Source organism: Leopardus geoffroyi, chromosome D3 (assembly GCF_018350155.1).
Source record: "Leopardus geoffroyi isolate Oge1 chromosome D3, O.geoffroyi_Oge1_pat1.0, whole genome shotgun sequence".
Taxonomy (NCBI): Eukaryota; Metazoa; Chordata; class Mammalia; order Carnivora; family Felidae; genus Leopardus; species Leopardus geoffroyi.
In genome coordinates, this window is record NC_059339.1 from 71,559,805 (window position 1) to 71,585,889 (window position 26,085).

At 38.4% G+C, this 26,085-nt stretch overlaps 1 protein-coding gene and 1 pseudogene across 4 annotated transcripts in view; one reads left to right on the top strand and one right to left on the bottom strand.

The window, feature by feature from the left end:
• DCC (DCC netrin 1 receptor) overlaps positions 1-26,085 on the top strand; it is a 1,140,843-nt gene that overhangs the window by 138,623 nt on the left and 976,135 nt on the right. The window lies entirely within an intron of this gene.
• Positions 11,953-13,714, bottom strand: LOC123588348 (annotated as a pseudogene).

Genomic DNA, 26,085 nt, shown 5'->3' on the forward strand with positions numbered 1-26,085 from the left:
TAGGTCCTCTCAGTTCTGTGAGATTTTTTTTTTTTTAATTATTTTGTTGATCATTTCTTCTCTTGCTCTGGATGCTTAACTTCCAGTATTGTTGTTCCAGGTTTTGTCTTGTTTTTTTTTGTTGTTGTTTGTTTGTTTGTTTGTTTTTTGTTTTGTTTTGTTTTATTTTGTTTTGTTTTTTACTTTCACCTATTATCTATCCTTTGATCTTTGTGGATTACTTTTGAGGAAATCTGTTTATCCCAGCTGTTGCTTCTATTTTATATTTTCCATATTCAAGAACTCTTTGAATTGTTCTCTGAATTTTCCCTTTTTACAGCTTTATGTTCTTGTTCAGTGGAGACAATTTCGTCTCTTAGCTCTCTGAGAATATTGACAATTTGTTTTACTTTGTTGTTATTTTCCAGAATTTTTCTCCCTGAATCAGATCTCTTTCCTCCAAGTTCTTTTACTTTGTTTTTATATTTCATGCTAACGACTTTCCTTAAATAGGGATCAAAAGAAGAGAAAGTGACCAAACTTACAGCCAGGTGCCTTCTTACAATGTGATTTCCCCTGCTTTTTCTGTTTAAAACTGCATTCTCTTCCCTCCACTTTGAAGGTAATGATTATCAAGGCCCTCTTGCCTACTCTGTTTATTCTTGGTGTTTTGTGTGGATCTTTGTGCCAGTCTCATTTATGTTCAGAGCAGGGAGGCGTCTCTGGTTGGTCATACCTACTCCTGACATTATTTTAGATTTTATTATGACCTGTTTTGCCTCAGGAGTGAGATGGAACCTGTAATGAACACCACCCCTACTCCAGGAACAGCCTCCACTATTGTTATTTTCCCATTCAGGATTCCTTGGTCAGCTTCTGCTTTTATACAATTTAGTGGAAAAATCAGTGGACTAAGAGTCAGGATACATATAAATTGGCCAAATTCTGTTATCAATAATCTTTGAAGTTGGGAAGCAAGTGATTTAGATCTTCTCGTCTCAGTTTTCTCATCTGTAAGATATAAGGAGTTGCGCTAAGCCAGAAGTTTCTGAGCTTGGCTAGGTACCAGTGATTCTGAGATGCCTAAGCATATCTCTGCAAGAGCAGAGAGAAATAGGGTGACTCTTTACCCTTTCATCCTTCAGCCAGAGCAGGACACCTTGGTCTGTTTTCCACCTAAGGTTCTAAGATTTTGTTGTTTGATTGCTTTTTGGGAGATTAGGTTTTCCAGCACCCCTGGTCCCCTGCTTCCTTCCAAGTGTTTTTTTTAAGTAACTGGCTTTGGTGATGTCAGAGGTTCTTTTTGTCCCTGCAATTCTGTGATTTGATGGGATACTCCTATTATTCTGACCTTTGAGATTTGTAATTTGAAGGTTCCACATGGTGACTACTGATATGTTGCATTTATGCCACACGGTAACATTCTCCTTCATAACATGACATGTGGTTTCTTCTGTGGTTCTGGAGCTAGACTGTAGGTGCTAAGAAGTCTTGGCAATCAGCTTAAATTAATACAGAAATATGGTAAGAGACAGGAGGTCCTACACTGAAGGCTTCAAAAAGATTATAATAGCTCCAGCAGTGTAGAAATGGTTCTTAACTTTTTTAAAACCATAGAATATCTCAGCAGGCGCATGCTTATGGGTTAATAATCACTTTACAGCACTGCTGGAAATCAGTTATCCATCATCGCAATATGGACTATGTTGCCAGAGAAAATCTGAGGAGGTTTGAATGCAGAATGTACCAAGAATGCGGCACTAAAAGAGTTATTTCTTCCATCCCATGAAATGTATTTTGGTCTAGCAGATAAATTGCATCATTAGACATTTTTATGCACTGTCTGGCTGTGTACTGGCACTGATAGCTTTTACCCACCCCCAAACCCCATTACAAAGTACTGTAAAACAAACAGCGACTCTTTGAGTATCAGAAGACTTGGGGGGATAGTAAATAAATGGGCAGGATGACTTCGTACTAAAATATTTTTAGCCAAATAGAGAAAAGGATGTTTTAGTAGACCTTACTAGTGAAGGAGAAGTAGATAATGATAGAGAAATTATGAGAAGAATTGTACAAGTATTATGAGTGTTTTATTTGGTATATTTTATTATATTTCAATGAAAATTACAGAATAAATTAAGGTATAACAAATAATTGGAACTCAAAGGGCAAAAAAAGAATCACTTAAATGTCATAAAGAGAAAGTAGTTAAACATGAAAAGCATTCTTTTTCTAAACCAAAAAGGATAATTCAACAGTGAATATGATCTATGAAATTAATCGAAAATAGGAGGGATAATTTTTATTTGAAAGCATATTTTGTATTACAAAGTAATATAATTTTATGATATACAATATAATCACACAAAAAAGAAGTGTAAGAATATTAGTACTACTTTTCCATCTTTTCTCAGATGGCAATTATTTTCCAAGGTCATGGATAATAGTATATAGATTAGTGGTTCCTCAACTGCAGTGAGCATCAGAATCATCTGGAGGGCTTGTTAACACACTAATAGGAGATAGCTCAGCATTTCTGACTTAGTAGACCTGTGTGGGGTCCTGTTCCCAACAAGTTCCCGTAGATGCCAGTACAACTAGGCTACTGATAAGACATCTGAGTAACAAGGATAGAGTTCAAGGTTACATATTCCTCAAGATACTCATATGGACCTCATGTCCTCATTATATCCTCCTGATGATTTTGGAAAATATAAAGTGGTTGATTTATACCAACTAATCAAATAAACTCCTATTACTTGCCATAACAGATATGTGATAGCAATGAAACAAACAAATATTGAAGCTATTTGTTTCCTTCTTAATCACCAAAGGTGGAAAATCTAGTTATGTGGCTACAACAAACAGGAAAAAGACTGTCAGGCCAAGGATATTTCTCCCTAGCTCATTTTCTTTCACCACCATGTTTTACTCATCAGAAAGATAGAGTATGCACCACAAATCTGTGAGTCTTATATCTGTTAATTATTGACTAGAGGAGAGCTTTATGGAAAATGGTGGGTTTCAGCTTTAATAAATAATGGGGTTGATTCTGCCCAATGACAGATGTGTGTAATTCTCATTAAAGTCAGTGGCAGTTACACAAGAGCATCAAAGCAAAAACAGTGTCTTTTACAGAATGTTCTGATTTGGTAAATTATTCACTATCTCTTAAACAGTAGAGACATATGCTATTGTTCTCTGTTGGGAACAGGAAAACCTCTTTTAGGCAGGATGTAGTTTCAGATTTTAGACTTGGAATGTACAACTAAGAAAAGGCATAAAATGTATTCACTCAGAAACCTTTAGATAGGAATTAATAACTGTATTGAAAATGCTCCCACATATTATGCTGTGGACTGGAAGGCTTAGTGGGTATCTGGATGGGTTGGATATGTGTTTATCTTTCGATTTTCCAATTATGAAGTGAGTCTAGTAGTCTTTGCCAAACTGTGGCAATAATCAGTAGCATCACAACCAGTGACTAGGATATCTAAAGGGAACCCCATCACTGTAAAATGTAGATGCAGTTGGGAAGGTGAGTTGGTGTTAAATATTAAGCAGCAAGCTAGGAGACTTTTTAACTGAACTCTGGTACTTATTTTTTTTTTTTTTTTTCATCAAAGTACCCTGTATCCAGAAATGCTTCAGTTAACACATCTATAAAATGGAGAAAGTATTGTCTGCCCATTGGGTCTCCTTGGGATGCTGTGATTAACAATAATGAAAAACATGTTGAAATAATTTTTAAAAAGCACTAAATTATTTAGAAGAATAAGCCTTAAAGGAAGCATTGAAATGCCTTCTGTAGCAGCCCTTAGACAACTGAAAAAACTATTACTCTGATTACAAGGCTAGTCACAATATGAGTCGTCTTTAAGATACTCAGTATTTTAGGAGCGTGAGAAATTCTTTTCTTATGCCACTTAATCACTAAACAGGTTGAGATGATGCTAACAAAAGATATGAGATACCAAATGCTGGAGGGGATGTGGAAAAAGAGAACCCTTGTGCACTGCTTGTAGAATTGTAAACTTGTGCAGCCATCATGGAAAACAGTATAGAGGATCCTCAAAAAATTAAAAATAGAATTACCATATGATCCAGAAATCCCACTTCTGGGATTATGTCCAAAGGAAATGAAAACATTATTCCACAAAGATATTTGCCCCTCCCATGTTCATAGCATTATTTACAATAGCCAAAATATGGAAGCAACCTAAGTGTCCATCGCCAAATGAATGGGGAAAGTACACACTCACACACACACACACTCACACACACACACACACACACACACATCCATACAGTGGAATATCATTTGGACATAAAGATGAGGAAATCCTGCCATTAGTGACAACATGGATGGATCTTATGGGCATTTTGCTAAGTGAAATAAATGAGAAGAAGACAAATACTGTATGATCTCACTTATATTGGAATTTAAACACACAAACAAAACAGAGATCAGATTTGTTGGTACCAGAGGTAGGGGCTTGGGGAAGGGGAAATTGGATGAAGGTGGTCAAGGAGTACAAACTTCCAGTTACAAAATAAGCAAGTACTAGGGATGTGAATGTACAGCATGAGGACTATACTTAACACTGCCGTATGATATATATGAAAGTTGTTAAGAGTGTAAATCTTAAAAGTTGTCATCACATGGAAAAAAAATCTTTTTTTCTTTGTCTTTTTATTGTATCTGTATGAAGTGATTGACGCTAACTAAACTTGCAGTAATTGTTTTGCAAAATATGTAAATCAAACCATCATCCTGTACACCTTAACCTTCTACAAGGATGTATGTCAGTTATATCTCAATAAAACTAGAGGGAAAAAAGAGATGCTGACAAAGATTTGGTTGCACAGGATTATGTCTTCATAATTGTCTTCATCCCAGCTGGACATTTCTTTAATTCTTGATCAGCCATGTTTTTTGATAGGATTGAGGACAAACAGAAAAACCTTAAAAAGAAAGAAGAGGCTGTTTTGTGCTTTTTCCCTATTTGTCTACCACCATCCTCACTTTCCCTAGAATTATGCCTCATTTTTGAGTATCTTCTTTGGTTAACTGTATTTCCTCAGGTTCTCCAAGACTCTACAATCATCTGGAATTCGCAATAGAAATTTTAACCAGAAATTGTCAGTGAAATGTAATTTAATTAAAAAGATGTAAACCTCAAACTTTCATGAAGCAGCAGTACTTGAAAAGAAAGTGGAAACAAAATCGATGTGGGTTGTTTTCATTCCTCTAGTATTAATGTGCTTTTGTAAACCATGGGAATATTATCTGGTATGGAAGTACACACTGGGGAAGTAGGCAGGAGAATATTCAGTGTGTCCAGCGCCAGCACTGGTGTTGAACAACCTCTAGTAGAAAAGAGAGAGGAAAACACATAAATGAAACAAGATTTGACCGCTGCACCATGATTTCTCTAGAAATGTTCGTGTGAAATGGCCTCGAACCGACACTGATTACTGCTTAATCTGTGGGACCCTCCAAACTCATTCTGAAATGCTGTATAAGTCTCACCCAGTAGACACTGAGACTTGGTTATTTAAATGCAAAGTTTCAAGTTATGGTTAAGCCACCTGCCACAAATTGCTCTTTCTAGGCAGGAGGCATCTATAAGCTGCTTTATTAAAGCAGGAATCTTGAGGTCAAAGAAGTTCTTCTGCTCTCTGCATGCCCTAAATGTGGAAAGGATAACCATGTAAATTTTGTATTAAAGATTTGGTTCATTTGGTGACAGATTTAGGAAAGAGGACTTTTGGGACATAATTTGAAGAAGCCATTGCCTCCTCCTTCCTCCTCTTCCTCCTCCTCCTCTTCCTCCTCTTCCTCCTCTCCCTTCCCCCCACTGTGCTTGCTTCTTTTCCTTCTTTCTTCTTCCACTTCTTCCCCCTCACCTACCCCCCTCTTCCTCTTCTTCATCTTCGTCTTCACCATTTTTTTTTAGAGCTATGGACCTTGTAATATCAGATATCATGATTAAATTTCCTGATAGACACACTGACTTCCCATTCTCTGCCAACCTTCTATTACAGGGTTTCTCAAACACTAATGTCCCCTTGAATCCTCTGGTTAAAATGCCACCTCTGATTCAGTAAGTCTGGGATAGGGAGAGACTCAGCATTCAAACAAGCTGTGGATGATGCTGGCCCTGCTGCTCAGATGGTAGGCTCTGCGACTTAAGGAAAAGTACAGAGTTTAGGTTCTTACCAGCTTTTGGTTAAATATAGGTAACTCAAAAAGATTTAAATTAAAAAATTTATATTCTAATCAATATAATTTTCCTACAATTATTCTAGTGTTATGTAGACTTTTTCTGAACAGTAAGGTTTTGATAGTAAATATAGAGACACTGCAGAAGGCACAATAAAACTAAACACATAAAGACTGAAAGAAAGAAGTCTTATTGGCGAGGCCTCAAAAATGTAAGAAGTAAATCTTTCTGTTGAATTAGAAGGATTGATTTCCAATAGTCTATGTCTTGAAGAAGAGAAGCAGTAATTCCTGGCTTTCATTCTACTCATGGCTTGCAGAAGAACTTGCCATTTTAGCTATTTTATTCACCATGGATCTTTTTTATTAATAGATCTCCATGCTACTCTAAATGTAAAGGAATACTGTTCCCCACAATTCCCTCTCCAAGTTGAAATCAATGCCACTTGTCACCCGCCTAGACAGAAGATAGAAGTTTCACCCCCCAGTGAAATCCCTTCCATCTGAATTTCCTGGGTAGACAAGTCTAAGACCCAACACTAATCACCACCTGATGTAACCTTGTCTAAGCCCATTCTCTGTGACATTATATGCTACTTCTACAGGCAATGTGAAGCATGTGCATGAATGCTTCTCTTTTTACAAGCATTTATTGTCAGCACCATAAACATTTGGACACAATATTCTTCCTTTATAAGTTTTCTGTAAATACAATTAGAGTAGATATAAATCAAAATGATGGCAGTCCTTCTACGGTTTTTTGAAGTTCCCAGGAGTGCTGTTGGGCTCTTTAATTGCTTACTAATGTAAAAATATCATTGTTAGTAAAGCATAAATCATGGCAATTTTGCCCCACTAGAGGCTAAAAGCAGCACAAGAAGTGGTAATTAAGATTTACTAATAGATCTGGCAATTTCTGTAATAGAGGCTTTTAACAAGGTAGGGAAAAATGGCATGTCTCATGCTACAATGAAGCAACAAAGAAAATATGAGGTTTTCTTCATGCAAAAGAGATCACCTGTTTGGAGCACCTGGGTGGCTCAGTAGGTTAAAGGTCCAACTCCTGATTTTGGCTCAGGTCATGAGCTCATGGTTTGTGAGTTTCAGCCCCATATTGGGCTCAGTGCTGACACTGATAGTGCAGAGTCTGCTTGAGATTCTCTCTCCATACCCCTCCCCCTGCCTCTCCCCTGCTCTTTCTCTCTCTCTCTCTTTCTCTCTCTCTCAATAAATAAACATTATTAAAAAAATAAGAGAGAGAAGAAAGAGACAGCCCTGTTCAAAAAACAGTGACCAGATAGCAGTAACAGTGTTTTGTTTTTTTTTTTTTTTTCTGGTTCTCTTTTTGTTTTCTTACTCACGTGACAACTTACGAATACAACTTGAGGTGGGGAATAGCTTTGTACATTGTATGAACTGGAAGGCTTTTTTCCTTTTCTTTAACAACCAGAAAACTGAAGCCAAGGTAAAATAGCTGGTCTTCACTAGCAGGGAGCAGAGCCTGGACTGGAAACCAGGCACCTGCTTGTCAGTGAAAGATTCCATACAGTTGCCTTGTTGTTCATCAGAGATTCTCAAAAGTTTTCAAACCATGAATGTTCTTCTGTTTTATTCACCCCCGCTCTTTTCCTGTGATGTCTACCATATCTATTTTAAGACATATTGGAGTTGGGCATCATTTATGATATTTGGTTTATATAGTAGGAAACTATTTGAATTTGGATGCTAGGGATGGGAGGCACCACACCCCCTTCTGAGAGACAGGGAAAAGATTACATCCCTGAACCAGTGCCGATGGCTTCTAAAATAAAAAGAGGGTTCTGTGTTGAGTGAGGAGTTGTGTCTTTAAGATCTGATGTTCTGGAGCTGTAAGCAACAACAAAAAATTTCCTCCTTGATGCAGTTTTAAATCCAATTAGTATTAATTAGAATTATATATACCCACAGGAGGGGGGCCATACTGCAGAGGCCAGCAACTACGGATCTACTTAATACCTCTCCAGCCTTACATGGGGCCTTTCATCAAAGGCTCTCAGAATGTTTTCAAACTATGAATTTTCTTTTATTATTTTACTAATTTCTTTTCTTTATCCCACCTTACTTATTCATTTATTCATTAGGTGGAGCACCCGCTACATATCGTATATCAATGATCTATGCTAGGAAATAGGGATAGAAGATTATGACCTACATTTTATCTTCCCAGTGGAATTTATATAGTGGAGGAACAATACAGATGCTAGATATATAAACAATTCCATATATAATTGCAAGTTGTGGTCTGATTCATGAAAAGAAAACCAGGTGCTGAGAGAGAACAGGTTTTAGATATTTGACAGGGGTGATCTGTTGCAGTACATGAGCTAGGGAAAGAGTGCTTCAGATAAAGAGACACACATGTACAAAGGGGATAAGTTGAGGGCAAAGTCATCCTATTTGGGGAATTGAAGGAAACTATTCAGTGATGTTGGAACACAGAAAGTGAGAGACACAAGCATTAAGGTGGAAGAGTGGGCAGGGAGCAGATCATGTAGACCAGAGCAAAGAGTTTGAATTTTTGTTTATCTAAAATGAAAAATTGTTAAAGGACTTTAAGCAGAGGAAGTGGAGTGATCATTTTAACTTCAATAGATTTCTCCCCTGCAGTAATGGTTACGCGACTCTATGTATGTGGCCAAAGGGCATAGCATAGTATACAATCATTGTGTCCTTGTTAGTTTCCTGGTTTTGATAATTGCTGTAGTTGTGCAAGATGTAACCATTGGGGGGAATTGATTGAAGGGTGCACACACCACTACTTCTGTGTACTATTTTTGCAGCTTCCTGTACATTTGCAATTATTTCAGCATAAAAAGTTAAAGGAATGTTTCTTCAGATGCCTGCAGAGAATGGTTTCTAGTGGCATAGGCTCAAGCAGAGACAGTTGAGAAGGCTGTTTCAATAATGTTGGTAAGAGAGGTGGCCAGGACTGTAGCGGTGGCAATAGAGACAGAGAAATGAATGGGCAGGAGATATATAGCCATAGATATAATATTAATTTATTAATAATTATTATTGATATTAATAACTAATGATAATGATGTTATTGGTATTAATAACTAATGATAATAACTAATGATATTAATAACTAATGATATTAATAACTAATGTGTATATTTAGGTAGACTGGACAGAACTTACTGGAACATTACATGCGGGGAGTAGAGGAAAGGGAAACCTGAGAATACATGGGACTTTTACTTGAGCAGCTCTCTGGGTTTAAATTGTTGATGTGTCTTAATTTGGGCATGGCCTGGACAGAATGGAGGCTGGGATCTTTAGGGTTTCTCTGAGACAGGTGACCATATATATCAGAGGAGCTCAGAGGACTAGTCTGAGGGTGATGTAAATTTGACAGTAGACAGGTATGTCAGGAGAGAATAGAAGTATCCTAAAACAATGCCCTGGGGGAAATGAAGTAATTAGAAGTCCAGGTAAGAAGGAATAGTCAGTGACATAGGATGAAAAGCAGGAGAGAATAGTGGTATTTAAATCAAAGGAAGAAATTATTTCACAAATGAAGAAGTGCTGAAATGTAAGGATATTTCTGAAAGTTTGAGTAGGAAAGTAATGTTTGTTAGATCTGGCAATACAGTATGTTGATTCTCTTAATCAGAAGAACTTGGAGTAGTAGAACCGGTGAACATTTGGGAGAAGATATGAAGCAGACACCACTTGAGAGGGGAGCAGAAAAATGTAACCACAGCTATAGGGGTCACTGTAGAAACAAAATACTTGTTTTAAGAAAGAGCATTTTTAAATGTTGATAGAAATGGTTAATGGGATGCCTGGGTGGCTCAGTGCGTCAAGCGTCCAACTCCAGTTCAGGTCATGATCTCGCGGTCCGTGAGTGCAAGCCCTGCGTTGGGCTCTAGGGTGACAGTTCAGAGTCTGGAGACTGCTTTGTCTCCTTCTGTCTCTGCCCCTCCCCCATTTGTGTTCTCTCTCTCTCTCAACCTCTCTCTCTCTCAAAAATAAATAGACATTAAAAAAATTAAAAAAAAATAAATGGTTAATGAGTGAGTGGGAGCCTGATGATGCAGAAGAGAGGAAGAAAATCACTCTGGGTCCTTGAGGAGAAAAGATGGATCCAGACTGTGTAGAGAGGGCGGTGTTAGAAGCAGGGATGGTTTTCTCCACTGAAGCAGGAGGAGGGAAGAAAGATGTCTTTGCAGGTGGATTTGAATTTTGTTTTTAAGAAGATGGAGAAATTCACAGTGCATGATTTCTTTTTTTCTCACTGAAGTGTGAGAGAGCTAAGAGAGAAGGCAGATATAGGGAAAGTTTAATGGGGAGAGAAGGACAGGACATAATACTTTCTCATGATGACTGAAAAACTGAGGCTGCCACAGTAGAGTAGTGTTGCCAGCGTGTGTGATTTTCTCCAGAAATATTTATAAAGCCACTGAAGTGAGATTGACAGAAGGTACACAGTAGAGTACATACACCCAGGATTTGGCTTTCGCCAGACCCGTGCTTCTGCAAAAGAAGAGGGCAGCAAGGCAGTGGTGCCATTTGCAGAGTCATCATTATGAAACAGTCACCACCATGACCATAAACATCCAGGGTTCAGTTGAGGCCACGAAGTGGAGGGCATGTTGAGAAAGAGGTTGAGGAGATAGATTAATTTGCTGATCATAGAGGAAGGATTTGAAAGGGAGAGAAAGAAGGGAGAAGTAGATAAATGTCTTAGATTAAATGATAAACCAAGCCATAGGGGATGACTCAGGATGTATGGTTTCCGGAAATGAAGTTTATAAAAAAAGTGCTACAGATTTTTTAGACTATGGTTATATTTGGTGGTTCCAATTCTCTGATTTTCCTCTGAGTTTATGTAAATGTAGGGTGCTAGCCCTACACCCCGGGGAGCAACAGCTACTCTGGAATTGTTATCACACCTTGGAAACCTCACCCATTTTCCTCCAAGGAAACATCAGGATCTTTGTTTATCTCACTTTTTGTTTTTCAATACAGAGCACTAATTGCACAAAACATAAAAATAATTTAAACCCTCAAGAAAATAGGAAGTTGCATTTTCTTTTCTAGAATGGGTTTATATTCCTAGAATATCTTCAAAAAGAAATCTGAAAGTGCTGTTACAGTCATACCAGCTTATTTTGGTGATATTTGCATGGTATATCTTTTTTCATCCTTAAAATTTCCAGCTTTCTGTGTCCCAAATGTTTAACCGGACTGGTAGTGTTGCTCTTTTAATTGGAATATTTCATCCATTGGAACTTAATTATTGACATCCTTGGCTTTATATTTATCATTTTTTTTTCCTATTGATCTCAGTGATTTCAATATTCCCTTTTCTCTCCTTTTGTGCCTTTGTAAAATTAATCATTTTATAACTATTCCATTTTTTTTTACTCTATTAACTTGTTAGTTACACATTTATTTACTATTTTGTTAGTGGATACCCTAGACACAACATGTGCCTTTGACTTACTATAATCAATTGTTGTGTTTTGATTTTTTTTTTTTTTTACAATTTGATTTTAAAATCAAACTATTACTAAGAATAATGGCAACATCTTGGAATTCTCTAACTGTACATATCCCTTCCTGTCCTCTGATTTTTATTATGAGTTTTAATTCTAAATATGTTTTAAAGCCCATAAGGCATTAATTGCCATTGAAATACAGTTACCCACATATTTACCCTTTTTGTTTCCATCTGGCATTGCCTTGTTTCCTTCTGCTTAAAGAACTCCCTTTAGAAGTTTCATTGGTGTAGGTTTGCTAGTGATAAACTCTCTTAGTTTCTCTCTCTCTCTCTCTTTTTCTTTGGACTGAGACAATTTATTAACCCAGCATTTGTCCCAGTGCTTCTTATTGTCAGCTGGCACCTGTCTGGCGATTCGGTCCAGATCTCTCTGTCCCTAAGGGGTCAGTTTACAGCCCCCATCTTTGTGCTTTTCAACCATTTTCAGCCACTCCAGGGCTGCAGCCCCTGTCTTGGAGGCATGACCTTGTTTCCCTAGATCTTGTTTCCCTAGATCTTCCCTAGATCATCCCCTGTAGTAGATCTTGGTCATGGAGCTCACCCCAGAGCGCCCTGTAGGTATAGGCACTGTGCTATGGAAGCAGATTGTGTGTAGAAAGAGCTCTCATCAGGGAGCAAGCTTTTTATGCTTGACCAGCTTGACAGTGTCCACCCATACAGGGACTTTCAACTTCCCAGACTTTTCGAGGAAGACTGCCAGAGCTCTGATGAATTCCTGCTGGTTCACATCCTTTACAGTAACTCCAGGAGTCCTGCGGCCTCCAGGCTGCCAGCTGGGGAAAGGGCTCTCAGTTTTTGTTTTTCTGAAGATGTGTTTATTTCGTCTTTACTTTGGAAGGATATTTTTGTGGGGTGTAGAATTCTAGGTTACTAGTCATTTTCTTTGACTTTGATCGTTTCTGTTGAGAAGTCAATTATAAGTTATTGAGAAAAAAATCTGTTTTCTGTTTTTAATATGTTTTTCTTGGTTTGGGCTTTCAGCAATTTGACTATGATACAGCTCATTTTGTGGGGGAGGGTGTGTGTGTGTGTGTGTGTGTGTGTTGGTGTGTGTGTCAGTGTTATCTTGCTCAAAGTTCAATGAGATTTTTCAGTCTGAGAGTTAATGTCCTTAATCATTTTGGAAAACCTTTAGTCATTATGCCTTCAATACTACTTTTGCCTCATTTTTTCTCTCAATAGTTCCCCGTCTACTTGCAGGTTACAACATTTATACTGTATTCCACCATCTCTTACTCATTTTTCCTGAATGTTTTGTTTACAAAAATGCTGTTGACTTTCTCCATTCTCTTAACCCTGTTTTATGCAGTATCTAATTGGCTGATAAACCCATCCATTAGGCTCTTAATATTACTTCTTATGTTTTATAGTTCCAACATTTTCATTGGATTCTTTTGATGAATGCTGGTCCTCTGGTGAAATTAGCCATTCTTTGCATCTGTTTTCTCCAGCTTGTTCTATATTTTCTTGAACTTCTAATTAAAATGTCTGCTCACTGTGGGTCTATTTCTTTTTAATATTATATTGTTCTGTATCTTGCCTTGTTTAGTCATTCTTGATTGAATGCTAAATACCACATATCCATATCCATATATGTATGTGTGTATGTGTGTATATGTATATGTATGTGTGTAAACTATACACACGTGTACATATAATTAGTTTACTCAGCTTCTGTTAGCTTAACCCAGTAGGGGACTGAGTTGAGTCAGGCTGGGTTACAGGTTCTCTCATTCATTCTGTTCCTAGGATATAGTCCTCCAAGGCTTTCAACAAAGAGCCTAGTGTGACCACTTGGGCTCCTCCTTTAATGGGTTTTACCCTAATTTATCCTAATCCTCATCTCCTCAGTAGCCAGGGACTGTCAGGCAACTCCATTCTTCCCATAGTGGCTTTGTAAATTACTTGTTCATCCTCCCGTATAGCCTCAGTTGTGTGTCCCGGGGAGAATCCGACATTGTTTCCGTTTTCTTTTCCTCTTTTCAGAAGCATCCTGACTGTTCACATCCCCATTTGTGTTTCTGCAAGACCACAAAAAACTACCAGTTTCTCTATTCCTGCCTGTAGGCTTGTGCCCAGGCAACTTGCATTCTTAGGTTCTTTCTCTGCCCCGAGGATTGGCAAATGTCCCCAAGGAAAAAAATTTCCACAGGATAACAGCTCACTTTTATTGAAGTGTTCTTGTCTCTGAAATCTTGACCCCTTTAGTTCTTGTTGCTTTAGCAAAACTCTGATACCTTTACACAGATTGATGGATTGATTTTTTTTACTTTTTCCAGCTTTTCTAGGTTGTCTTGGCAGGAGCTATGCTTTGCCACAAGCTACTCCATCTTAGCTCAACAAGCAGATTCCCAAAACAATGCCATTTTACAAAATAAATCATCCCCAAGGGGTTTTACCCTTCAATTGAGTGGGGCTGGGAAGTTTTAAAGGCTTTGAATGCTATTTCTTAGTAATCTGGAGTTTTGTGATGCATTGTCCTGGAACAACATTGCTAGCAGCTGGGAACAGTGGTTCTGGCATTGGGGACCGCCGGCCTTTGCTGAGCAGCTTACTGTCTGTGCAACCTTGGCTGAAATACTGTCTCTCTACACTTCACTTTCACCATCTGTAAAATGGGGAGAGAGAAACCTCCCTATGTTTGTAAGGGTGGTTAAGGGGGAATATGTTTATTGATGGCTTCCTTTTGTTACATAAATGCCTTATGTATGTTATCCCACTTTTTTAAGTTATATTTTTATTTTTTTAGTGTTTATTTATTTTTTTTGAGAGAAAGTGAGACAGAGCTCAAGCAGGGGAGGGGCAGAGAGAGAGAGAGATGAGAGAGAGAATCCCAAACAAGCTCTGCCCTGCCAGCACAGAGCCCCACGTGGGGCTTGATCCCATGAACCATGAGATCATGATCTGAGGCAAAATCAAGAGTCACATGCTCAACCAAGTGAGCCACCTAGGTGCCCCAATGGTATCCCACTTGAATATAGTATGTACCGTAGTGCATATTAAGTATTCAATAATGGGTAGTAATATTATCACTTATCTTGGTTACAGCCCAGCCTCTATTTTAACTTAAAGTGAAATAATTCATCACCTCCTACTCCTCTTCCTTATGCCTTACCCTTTTGACTACAGGATACGGATAATGTAAATACAGGCCGAAGATAATTGTTTAACTTATGACGTTCATATAGTTTGTGCTGCACTTAGCAATCAAAAGTATGCAAATCGGGGGTGCCTGGTTAAGCGTCCAACTCTTGGTTTCAGCTCAGGTCATGATCTCATGGTTCATGGGTTCAGGCCCCGCATCGGACTCTGTGCTGCCTGTACAGAGCCTGCTTGGGATTCTCTCTCTCCCTCAAAATAAATACACTTTAAAAAAAAAGCATATAAGTCAACAAAAAACACAAAAAATAAAGCTTAATTGTTCATAATTTTGATACTTAGGACAGTGTAAATATGCAGGGTATTTGTCCAGATATTTTCCAAAATCACATAGCTAGTTTTGTATGGGGCCCGAATAGGCACTATATCACCAAAACATCAGAAAGTTGTTAGAGCTAAATCCCTAAAATGCCAGGTTTTTCTTTTGATTCAAATGACATGTTGGGCTTCTGCCTGATGAATTTACACCCATGCACTTGCGCATGTGTGGCTCACAGGTTGGGGTGCCCACAGCTTGGGTCTTGGTGTCTCCTGGGGTGGTATTTGCACTTCATTTCTCTGGCCCTGTGTGTCTGATTCCATGACATCTGTTAAGGAGACAGTGGCGGGAAGACATGCATATGAAATCTCAGTGAATATAGGCTGCATTTTAATGAGCTGAGGCTGCTGTTACCTTATCATTTATTTCGTAGCCTTTGGGGAGTTGACAGGCAATACCCAATCTGTTTCTCATCAGTTCAAATCTCAATATTTACTTTTAGATGTTTTGCTCTAAAAGCTTAAAAAGAGAGAGAGAGAGAATTGTCCTTTTTTACATCTTCAAAAAAGAGATTTGGGTGTTAACATAGAAAGGAAACAAGAGCCATTTTACATATAATGAAAAAAATATATCAAGAAGAAAAACATAAAAAAATGAAAAAAATCATTACATTAACATAAGCTGGAAATGATCAGTTTTGACATACTTGTTACAGTGGCTTTCTTTTTTTTAATGTTTTATTTTATTTTTTTGAGAGAGAGAGAGAGCGTGAGCAGCGGAAGGGCAGAGAGAGATGGGGGCAGAGGATCCAAAACATGATTTGCACTGACAGGCTGACAGCGGTGAGCCCAATGCAGGACTCAGAACTGTGAGATCATGACCTGAGCCAAAGTCAGATACTCAACTAACTGAGCCACCCAGGTGGCCCCTACAGTGGCTTTCCATTAGCACATGTGTAAACCAGAGATTACCTTTCTGCTTTAGTCCTACCCATCCCTGTTAAGAACTGATTTTCAAAGTCTCAGGTGAATCCCAAGATAATTCTGTTAGTACTGAGCGCTGATTACCCAATCAACCAGATCACTAAAGAAGATGTTCCTCTAAATGAAGGTCAGGATTTTAGATAAAGTGGATTTTGAATCTTCCTAATCAAGTTGTCCACATGCAGTAGCAGTAACATCACCTGGAGTTCATAGGACTGTGCACACTCAAGCTCCACTGAGTCAGAATCTGCATTTTAATAAGACCTCCAGGTGATACCTATATACAATAAGGTTTAAGAACCTTATTGGAGAACCAGTGGAGACCAAACGTTGACAAATTTTTCCTGTAAAGAGCCAGATCGTGAATATTTTAGGTTATTCACGCCATACAGTCCTGTCACTACAACTCAGCTCTCTTGTAATAGTGTTAAAGAAGCCATAACACATAAAGGCATGTGGTTGTGTTCCAATAAAACTTTATTCATGGGCATTGCAATGTGAATTCCATATAATTTTTACATCATAAAATTTTTTGTGTGTTTTCTGAACCATTTATGAATGTAAAAATTATTCTTCGTTCACAGGCCATAAAGAGGAGGTGGCAGGCGGGATCTAGTTTGCCAACTCTTGACATGGTATCATTTATTTTACCTGTCTAGGCATGCTAGTTGCCCTCTGGACCTGTCTTAGTTTGGTTGGATTGCCGTAGCAAAATACCATGGACCGTGAGGCTTACACAACAGAAATTTATTTTTCACAGTTCTGGAGGCTGGAAGTGTCAGATCAAGGTTTGTAAGGATTGGTTTCTGGTGAGAGCGCTCTTCCTGGCTTGCAGACAGCTGCCTTCTCACTGGGACCTCACAGAGTGGGAGAGAGAGCCAGCGTTCCAGTGTATCTCTTTATAAGAACATTAATCCCATTTTTTAAAGTTTATTTATTTATCTTGAGAGAGAGAAAGTGGGGAGGGACAGAAAGAGAGGAAGAGAGAGAATCCCAAGCAGCCTCTGCACGGTCAGTACAGAGCCTGGTGCAGGGCTAGAACTCACAAACCGTGAGATCGTGACCTGAGCTAAACGCAAGAATTGAATGCTTACCCGACTGAACCACCCAGGTGCCCCAAGAACATTAATCCTATTCAGTTAAGGGCTCTACCCTAATGACTTCATTTAGCCTTTGTTACCTCTGTGAAGGCCCTGTGTCCAATTAACAATCACACTGAGGCACTATGCTTCAACATACGAATTTGGGGGGACACACTATTCAGTCCACGGCAGTGCCTGGTGTAGTTTTTCTCTCTCTAACATCTTCCCTCATGACACCACCCACAGTCGTCCCCACCATCTGTGAAGTCCCTTTGTCTTTGTTAACTGTGTCTCTTTGGTATTTAAACAAGGCCTTAAAAATTTATGATAGCATAACCCTATTCCTTCAACTAAGTTACAAGGTCCTCTAGTGCAGATGGTGCTGATTGAGGATCCGGGAATTCAAACAAATTTAAATTACTGGGTTGAGCTTAGTAGTTCTTGATTGCCAACTACAGTGACAGCCTGATCTTTCCTGCTCTTGAGTCTCCCAGTTTGCTAAATGATTTCAGGTTTCCCAAGCATCCTTTTGGTCTATTTCCTCATCTCTACTGTCGGTGAAGAGGCGTGGAAATACATCTATCTTCTCTGTGGAGGCATTACCAGCTAATCATTAGAGGTTTGTTTTGAAGAGCCAGTGCTCTGTACTATCAGGCACACAGAAGAGACTTACGCTCCAGGGAAGGCCCAAACTATATAACCTTTACTATTTCATCTACTTTTCCAATGCCGTAAGAAGACCACCTATGCCACTTCCTGTCTTGGGGGTCTTCCCTTCCCCACCCCTCTACTCATCAGATACCTATTTGGCAACCATTGTTAACACAAAGTCTTTGCTTAACAAAGACCTTTCAGTGCATTTTATCTACTATTAATGTTTCAACATTGTCAGCTATCAGTCTTCAATATTAGGTCAAAGTGAGTTGATTCCCTACAGAGCCATTCTGTATTGTTCTCGGTTGTATATTTTCTAATGTTTTGCCCAGTCCCTTTTTAATGACTCCCAAGACAGCTTCTCTCGTTTGCTTTGGGAAATGTTTGCATTAGAGGCTCATGGTGCAAACAGATGGGAACGCAGGTAAGGTCTCTGCAATTCATTCTCAAGGGTTATCTATGTCCCAATCACAATTTAAAGCCTGAGGGAAGAGTATATGACTTAGGGTTAAACCCTATATATTATCTCACTGCTTTGCTGGCTTTGGGCTGAAATTGGCATGAATGAACGAATGCCTTTCCCTGCCTCTACCCTTTTACTCCCTTGTATTCTCAGTTGGGGCTAGGGTGCCTGATTCCATATGACTTTAGGCATGCAGCACTGTTCTCGAAACATAATTGTTACTCAATTTTCTGTGCACGCCAAGGAGAAATTCAGGTGACAGGGCACAGGTGTTCTTGACATTTTGCAAACATTCACCACAAAGCTGTTGCACTGGGCATTTCCTGCGTGAGCTGAGTTCTTGGTAAGATGCCTGCAAACAATGCATCATCAAGCTAGGGGTGCAAGGACGCATGTAAAGGATTCATGAATGGCAAATGAAGACGCTGAACAGAACCACTTTGAGCAGAAGCCATGTATTAGCATCCAGAAGGACTGATATTTTAGGAGGAATTCACCTCTTGCTGTTCCATTCACTTGAATTTATCATGTGAGGAATAGGATTGAGTTTGGAGTAAAAAAACAAACAAACAAAAAACCCAGACAATTAGAGGCAACACAATACTTGTTGCTAGCTTGTGGCACACAAGCTTCCTTTGTTGTGAGGTTATTCTGGTGCTAATAACTATGCCTTTTTATCCCCCATTTGTTTTTATTAATATTTTCTCCCTACCTTGTCTTTCCATGCAAAAACTTCCAATGAATACAAGTTTCCATCAAAAAGTAACTGGTGTCATTTAAAATTATCATACGTTAACTTGAATAGCATTACTTTAATACCACAGCTCTCGTAAGATGATTGCAAAATTATTTTTGTTTAATCCAGCTGTGATGAGAGGATAAGAACCCTTCTGAGTTGGGAGATCTGAGTGACTTAGACTTTTTGATCCTCAATTTCCTCAGCATCAAAATGGGGGTAAAATATTTATTTCTCAATGGGATTGAAAACATTGAGCAATGTGTACAAAACATTTAAAGTAATTGACGCATGCATATATTGATCAATAACAAGATGGTTATTCATTATTTGAATATTCAAAGCAGAAACATTAAAAATACGTTAATGTCCACTGGTTCTAATATGACAGAGATTCTACCAGATAGCTGTGTCACATTGAGAGGAGGCAAAACAGTCATCTCTTAGAGCATCTTTATTGGAAATCTTTGCACGTTGGTAATTTTGGATTAGAGATTTTGTTCATCAGTTCCTGTTCAGCCAAGTGCATGGGCTTACACATTATTGCTGAAATGATGAGCAGCATTTCTTTTATTCTTTGAGACTCTCAGCACACTTTTATTACAGATGGAGCAGGTATCTGGCAAAGAATTGGAGTATAGTAAATTGTGGAACAAATGGTATGCCAGAATCAATTTACTGCAGTCCCCCAAATACAATCACTTTCTCTTTACCAGCTTCAAGAATGAACCTCTAAGCACAGCTTATATGCATGTATCACACATAACTGAATGCCTTTGTGTTGTCTCTTTTCAGTGGAAGTTTATGCCACAAAAGGTAACGTAAAAAAAGAGAACAGCTATCAAGTCAAATTTCAGTCCTCTGAACTGTTATTTGGGCAAGGGAGAACAGATGGAATCATCAAGTGTCAGTGTTAACGATTCTTGGTGATTGCATCTGGCTCTTAACCAATAAGAAACTGTTGCAGCAAGCCAAAGTAGCATGCCACTTGAGAATGGAGGAGCCAGAACGTAGGGGCGCCTAGGTGGCTCATTCGGTTACACATCTGACTTCAGCTCAGGTCATGATCTCGTGGTCTGTGGGTTCCAGCCCCATGTTGGGCTCTGCAGACAGCTCAGAGCCTGGAGCTGCTTCGGATTCTGTGTTTCCTTCTCTCTGTCCCTCCCCTGCTCACACTCTGTCCCTCCCTCTCAAAAATAAGTAAACATTAAAAAAAGTGTTTTTTAAAAGAAAGAAATTTAAAAAAAAAAAAAAGAAAAAGAATGGTGGAGCCAGAATTTAAACCCATGTCTATCATCTCTTAGGCTCCCTTTTCTTGTCTCTGTAAGTCACTATCAAAATTTCTGGGTGGATATTTCTCCTTATTAGTTGTTGCTTAAGGCAATGTTATAAATAGTTTCTTCTAGAGCGTATGATAGAAAACAAGATTTATCTGTGTTCATCCACTCTGGGGCAGCTGCTTTATAGACAGTGCCTCATTGTCTTGGGGCAATCCGTGTTATCTTGATTATGTGGATGGAGCAGTTTCAATTAGAGAAGTGAGTATTATCTTCCCAAGACCCATGGTTGTTGAATAGGAAGGAGCATTGAAAGTTGCCTGAACATCTACAAATTCTTGGAGTAAAAGTGAATGACGAAACAGAAGTTTTAAATATGAGGAACTGACTCACAGCTCTGCTTTTTCATGTATGTTTAGAAGACATAGCACTTGAACTTGGTTTTAATACTAGCTATTATGTAAAAGGTTGTTTTACAGTCATTCCAATGGATAACTTGGTTCTAAGACTTTTTTTTGACAAGTTAGAACTAAGAAATTGTAATCTAGAAGAGGAATATCAGAGTAAATAAAGAAGAAATGTTCAATTCACCTTTGTAGGAACAAGAATATCAAATATACCTCAAAGACTTTGAGTTATAAATAAGAATATCTTAACTATTTCTATTTCCTTGGTGTGGGTGTTCATTACTACTATCCTTTCTCTTGGAGCTATGCATCCTAAAATTTCATTGATTATAAACACAATTTTATAAATATGTAATTTTCCAAGTCTGTAGTCTTCAAGGAGTAGGGGCGGGGGATATCCTGGCCTGTTAGAAAGGTTTCTATTTTAGATTTTCTTATTGTTATAAGATGATATAATGATAAAATATACTGGGCCACTGCACATCTAGAATTGATCCTTTCATCCATTATACAGGAGTAAAGGATGCTTACATCATGCCTGTAGAAATAGCAGTGTTGCAAATAGCCAATTCATTGTTGGTTCCAATTTGGAAGCTGACAAATACTTGCTTTATTGCCCTGCCACATGTGAAGTCTATCTTTCTGCCTACACAGCACAAGTCAGTAACCTACATAATTCTTCTGGGATATTCTAAAAGCCCTGAGGCTGGAGTTTATACCGTATATATTTGGCATTTAGAATCAGATGTGAAAGTGAATTCAGTGACATCTTGGGAGAATGTCCAAATATTCCCAAACAATTTTTTTCTCAGTTTCTCTTATTTGCTTTCTTTAGTCTGTGCTGTCCTGCTAATGTTTGCTTTTGTCATACATTTGGCATACATTTGCCATTTGGACTATTTTTCAAAGTTTATTTCAGTGTAGACGATACACTTCATTAGATTAGTTTCAGGTGTACAGCATAGTGATCCAGCTTCTCTGTAGGATATGCTGTGCTCACCACAAGTATAGCTACCATCTGTCACCATCCAGTGCTATTACAATATCATTGACTGTATTTAGAATTTTGATTTGGAAAAACAAATCACCATATTTGGCTGCTTTACTTCTAAGATGAGCCTATTTTACCTAAAGAGCCAAATCAAAATAGGGAGGAATTTATTTTATTCTCTTATATATTTTACCTTAAAAAAACATAAACATAGCAACATCAGTGAAGTCCTATTTGGGGCGCCTGGGTGGCTCAGTCGGTTGAGCATCTAACTCTTGGTTTCAGCTCAAGTCATGATCTCACATTTCATGTGTTTGAGACCCACGTCAGGCTTTGTGCTGATGGTTGTGGAGCCTGCCTGGGATTTTCCATCTCCTTCTCTCTGCCCCTTCCCCACTATCTCTCTCTCTCTCTCTCTCAAAAGTAAATAAATTAAAAAAACACAAAAGTCATATTTGTCTGATACCAAAGTAGAAGCAAGACCAAAAAAAAAAAAAAAAAAAAAAAAAAAAAGGAATTAAAGGTTGGATGACTATATCATTTACTGTTTAAAGTGGGACACTTGAGAGTGGAAAATCATCACCCTGCACATGTTCTAGGCAAATTCAGACTCAGGGTTATCCTTCTGATAGGTATGGTATGTTGCTGACCTCAAAATGTATGCACAAGCTCTAAAAAAGAAGACTAAGAAAATTGGTGCCTTTGTTTTAAATCTAAATCATCTGGGGACTCACATATCCCTGAGAGCAGAATGTGATTGTCCTTCAAGTCCGTGGGCCTGAGTTTGGCCTACTTTACATCCTTGAGCAGCTTTGCAGAGAGAAATCTCTTCATGTTTCCATCAACTGAGATACCCATTTGTCTGTTTGCTCTTAGCTTTTGGAGCTCCTCCATGCTAACATCTGAGGTCACTGTGTGTGTGCCTCTGAACCTCAGCCACCCCATCTATGCCTCTTTTCATTGCAGGGTTTCCTATTTTAATCAAAAGGACCCCGCTTGGCACCTATGTTTCTGGTCTCATTTACACCACTCACAGTCACCTGAGGGAAATATTTAGCTATATATTGAGCCTTGTTTGGGGATTTAGGTTACTCAGGGAAGCTGTTTAGACATGTCTGCCTGGACATTTTATACAGGTGAGTCTGCTGTGCCCTTCTATAACCAGGAGTAAATGGGCAGCTCTTCAGAGATGTGCGTACTATGAATGCTTCTGGTGGGAAGCATAATAAAACACATCTACTCTCACATTTTTAAATGTAAATTGAGAATCTCTGTCACTATGATCCTGCCATCTCCTTCAGTCTTAGAGATGTAATTGTCTTTAAGAGATTTTCATTTTTCCTCTCTTGACTCTGCTCTCTTTTGTACCGTTCCCCACCTTTGCCCACTATATGCAGGGGGAGAATGGAGGGTGGTTGCTGGGTAGCGTGGATCATTTATTCTTCTAATACTCTGCCCTAAATCTGGACTAAGCTCTTCCCCACTACCAATAAAAGCCAAGAATTTTACAACTTTGTTCTTTGGTTCTACTTTTAGCATAATGGAACCTTGAAGCTAGCATTCTAAATGGAAGATGGTCAGAGCAAAGTAAGTAGGTAGGGATGGCTGAGATGGCTCTGAACCACTGGATTGAGATACCCACTGAACCAGTAACTGGATTGTATTTCATTATAGTGCCCCTGATCTGAATTCCTGGGGAGGCATGAATTCCCTCTGAACTCTCCAGGGGGAACTCACCTTTTATTACTCCTCCTAACCCCAACACATGAACTGTGCAGTTCACAAATGAGTGAAACCAGAAGTAAAACACAAAGCCTTTGGGGTCTTTGCTTAGAGACATGCTTGTTTTCTTGGGATCCCTGGTTCTTGCCAGCCCCTTGCTTGGGCTGACTCAATTTTAGGAGTTCAAAGTCTACTGAGACATGTGGAGTAAGGCAAACTAAGCCATAGCCAGGTGTGGGATATCTCAAAACCATAAAGAGTTTATATGTAGAGGGTGTTACCCTCCTGCCTTCCTGTTTTGCCCCTCATCTCTTCCCCCATTTTCCTACCTTCTCCCAGCCCAGCCTCAGTGCTTGCCTTAGGAAAATGGTAGTCTGCTTCTCCAGGTCTCTGCCTAAATCCCACTCACTCTCTGTAGCAGTTTGACAACTGCAGTTCCGCAAAAACAAACAAAACCCAGCACCATTTATCCTGACATACACTGGGCACCTTAGAAATCTCTAACAAACATTCACTTAATTATTATTATTTTTTTTTATATTTCTGTAAAATTTGAAATGGTCCCAGAAGTACTCAGATTAAAGCACTCCTAAATTATTTTGAAGACACAACTAAAAAACCTCAGGAGTTTTAGCAGAGTATCTGTTTATGTGTAGGGGAAAGAGAAGGGAGAGAAAAAGTTGAATGTATCAACTTTCCATAGAGGCAAACTTGAGCAAATTAAGTTTCTTGAAATTGTCTGCAAATAGTTTGTTTCTGTATGTCTGTTTTCAAGTGTTCTGTTCAATCTTCCTCTTAAAATACCTTCATTTCATGTTCTCTATTTTTCAAATAATATTCATACTTGATTTTATTTTTAGAAAACCTAATGAATTAAGGAAGGTAATTTATCTCCACAATTTATCTCTTATTTTACTAATAGGTAAGCTGAATCAGAGAGAAGGGAAAGGATTGGCCCATTTCATGTGGACTACAAAATAGACTAGAGAGGATTTCAACATAGATCTTCTTTCATAGGCTTTCATTCTTCTCCAGTACATTTATGTTTTTGGGAGAAAGTGTATATTTAAAGAAAAGATTGACTCTTTCCCAAAGGGCATGGCAGAAGTTTTATATATAGAATATCAATAAAAATTTAGATTACTTAATCATTTCCTAATTACTGGAAGGATCAAAGAAAATAGCTGGTATTATGATTAAAGAAAGCTGGTAGAGTTTGCCCTTTGCTCTATTCTAATCCATCATAGAATTGAGTACAAGCTGAAAGATGAAGGACGTACAAGACTTCGTTTCTGTCTATCTTGTAGACACTTTATTTGTCATGAGAGGGATTTACTTCTGGTAATTAAAATCATAAAACTAATGAAATGGAAATGGGAAGGATGACCACCCCTCTTGGGTACATCCAATCCTGCCAACATGTCATCATTTTTTTCTTTTTTTAAAGAAATTCTGGAACAGCTGTGGTATTTTTGAGATACTTGTTACACATTTCAGTTATGCTAAAAAGGTCATTTATAAAATCTGAAAATTTCATTGAAATACTTCTTTTGGTAGTGAGGAAACACATTTACACATGGTACCATGTTAACAGAGCCCCCCCCTGCCAGGGTTAAGAAAAGTGTGAATTTATTTATGTGATCAGGGTTTCATCATTTTTTATTTCCCATGCAGTATTAAGTTCCCATAGGAAGATCATTAGGGTAATATTTTATTTCCCCTTTTGTTTTACAGCTAGATATCTGATGCTCGGTAATTATAATTTTGATAGATGAAATATTTTGCATAATTCTTGGCACACAAAACATTTTCAGGACTAATTTAAAAAGCTAAAATTTGAAAATATTCTGCTGTAATAACAGAATGTCATTTTAAGGCCCATGATTTAGTTTAAAAGTCTTCATTTGATGTGCCTGGGTGGCTCAGTCAATTAAACGTCCAACTCTTGATTTTGGCTCAGGTCATGATCTCATGGGTTCTTGAGTTTGAGCCCCATGTGGGGCTCCGTGCTGACAGTACAGAGCCTGGTTGGGATTCTCTGTCTCTCTCTCTCTCTCTCTCTCTGCCCCTCCCCAACTCTCTTGTATGCACTTGGGCATGATCTCAAAAATAAATAAATAAACATGTAAATAAAAAATAAAAGCCTTCATATAATGCTTAGGACTTAGAATTTATTAAAGTCTTTTTTAAAAATTTTTTAATGTTTTTATTTATTTTTGAGACAGAGAGAGAGAGACAGAGCATGAGCAGGGGAGGGGCAGAGAGAGAGGGAGACACAGAATCCGAAGCAGGCTCCAGGCTCTGAGCTGTCAGCACAGAGCCTGACGTGGAGCTCGAACTCACGGACTGTGAGATCATGACCTGAGCTGAAGTCAGATGCTTAACCGACTGAGCCACCCAGATGCCCCTATTAAAATCTTTTTAACAGTTTGAGGTTGACCTGTGTAAAATACAAACCCATGTAAACATGTTTCATGTTATAATAGGGTTTAACTGTGCAAAATGTAGTAATAGATAAAAGGTACTTAACACTTAAAATGCATGCCCATATAAATGGTTAATTTGCATTATGATCTCTGTAGTAGATTCTGGCTGT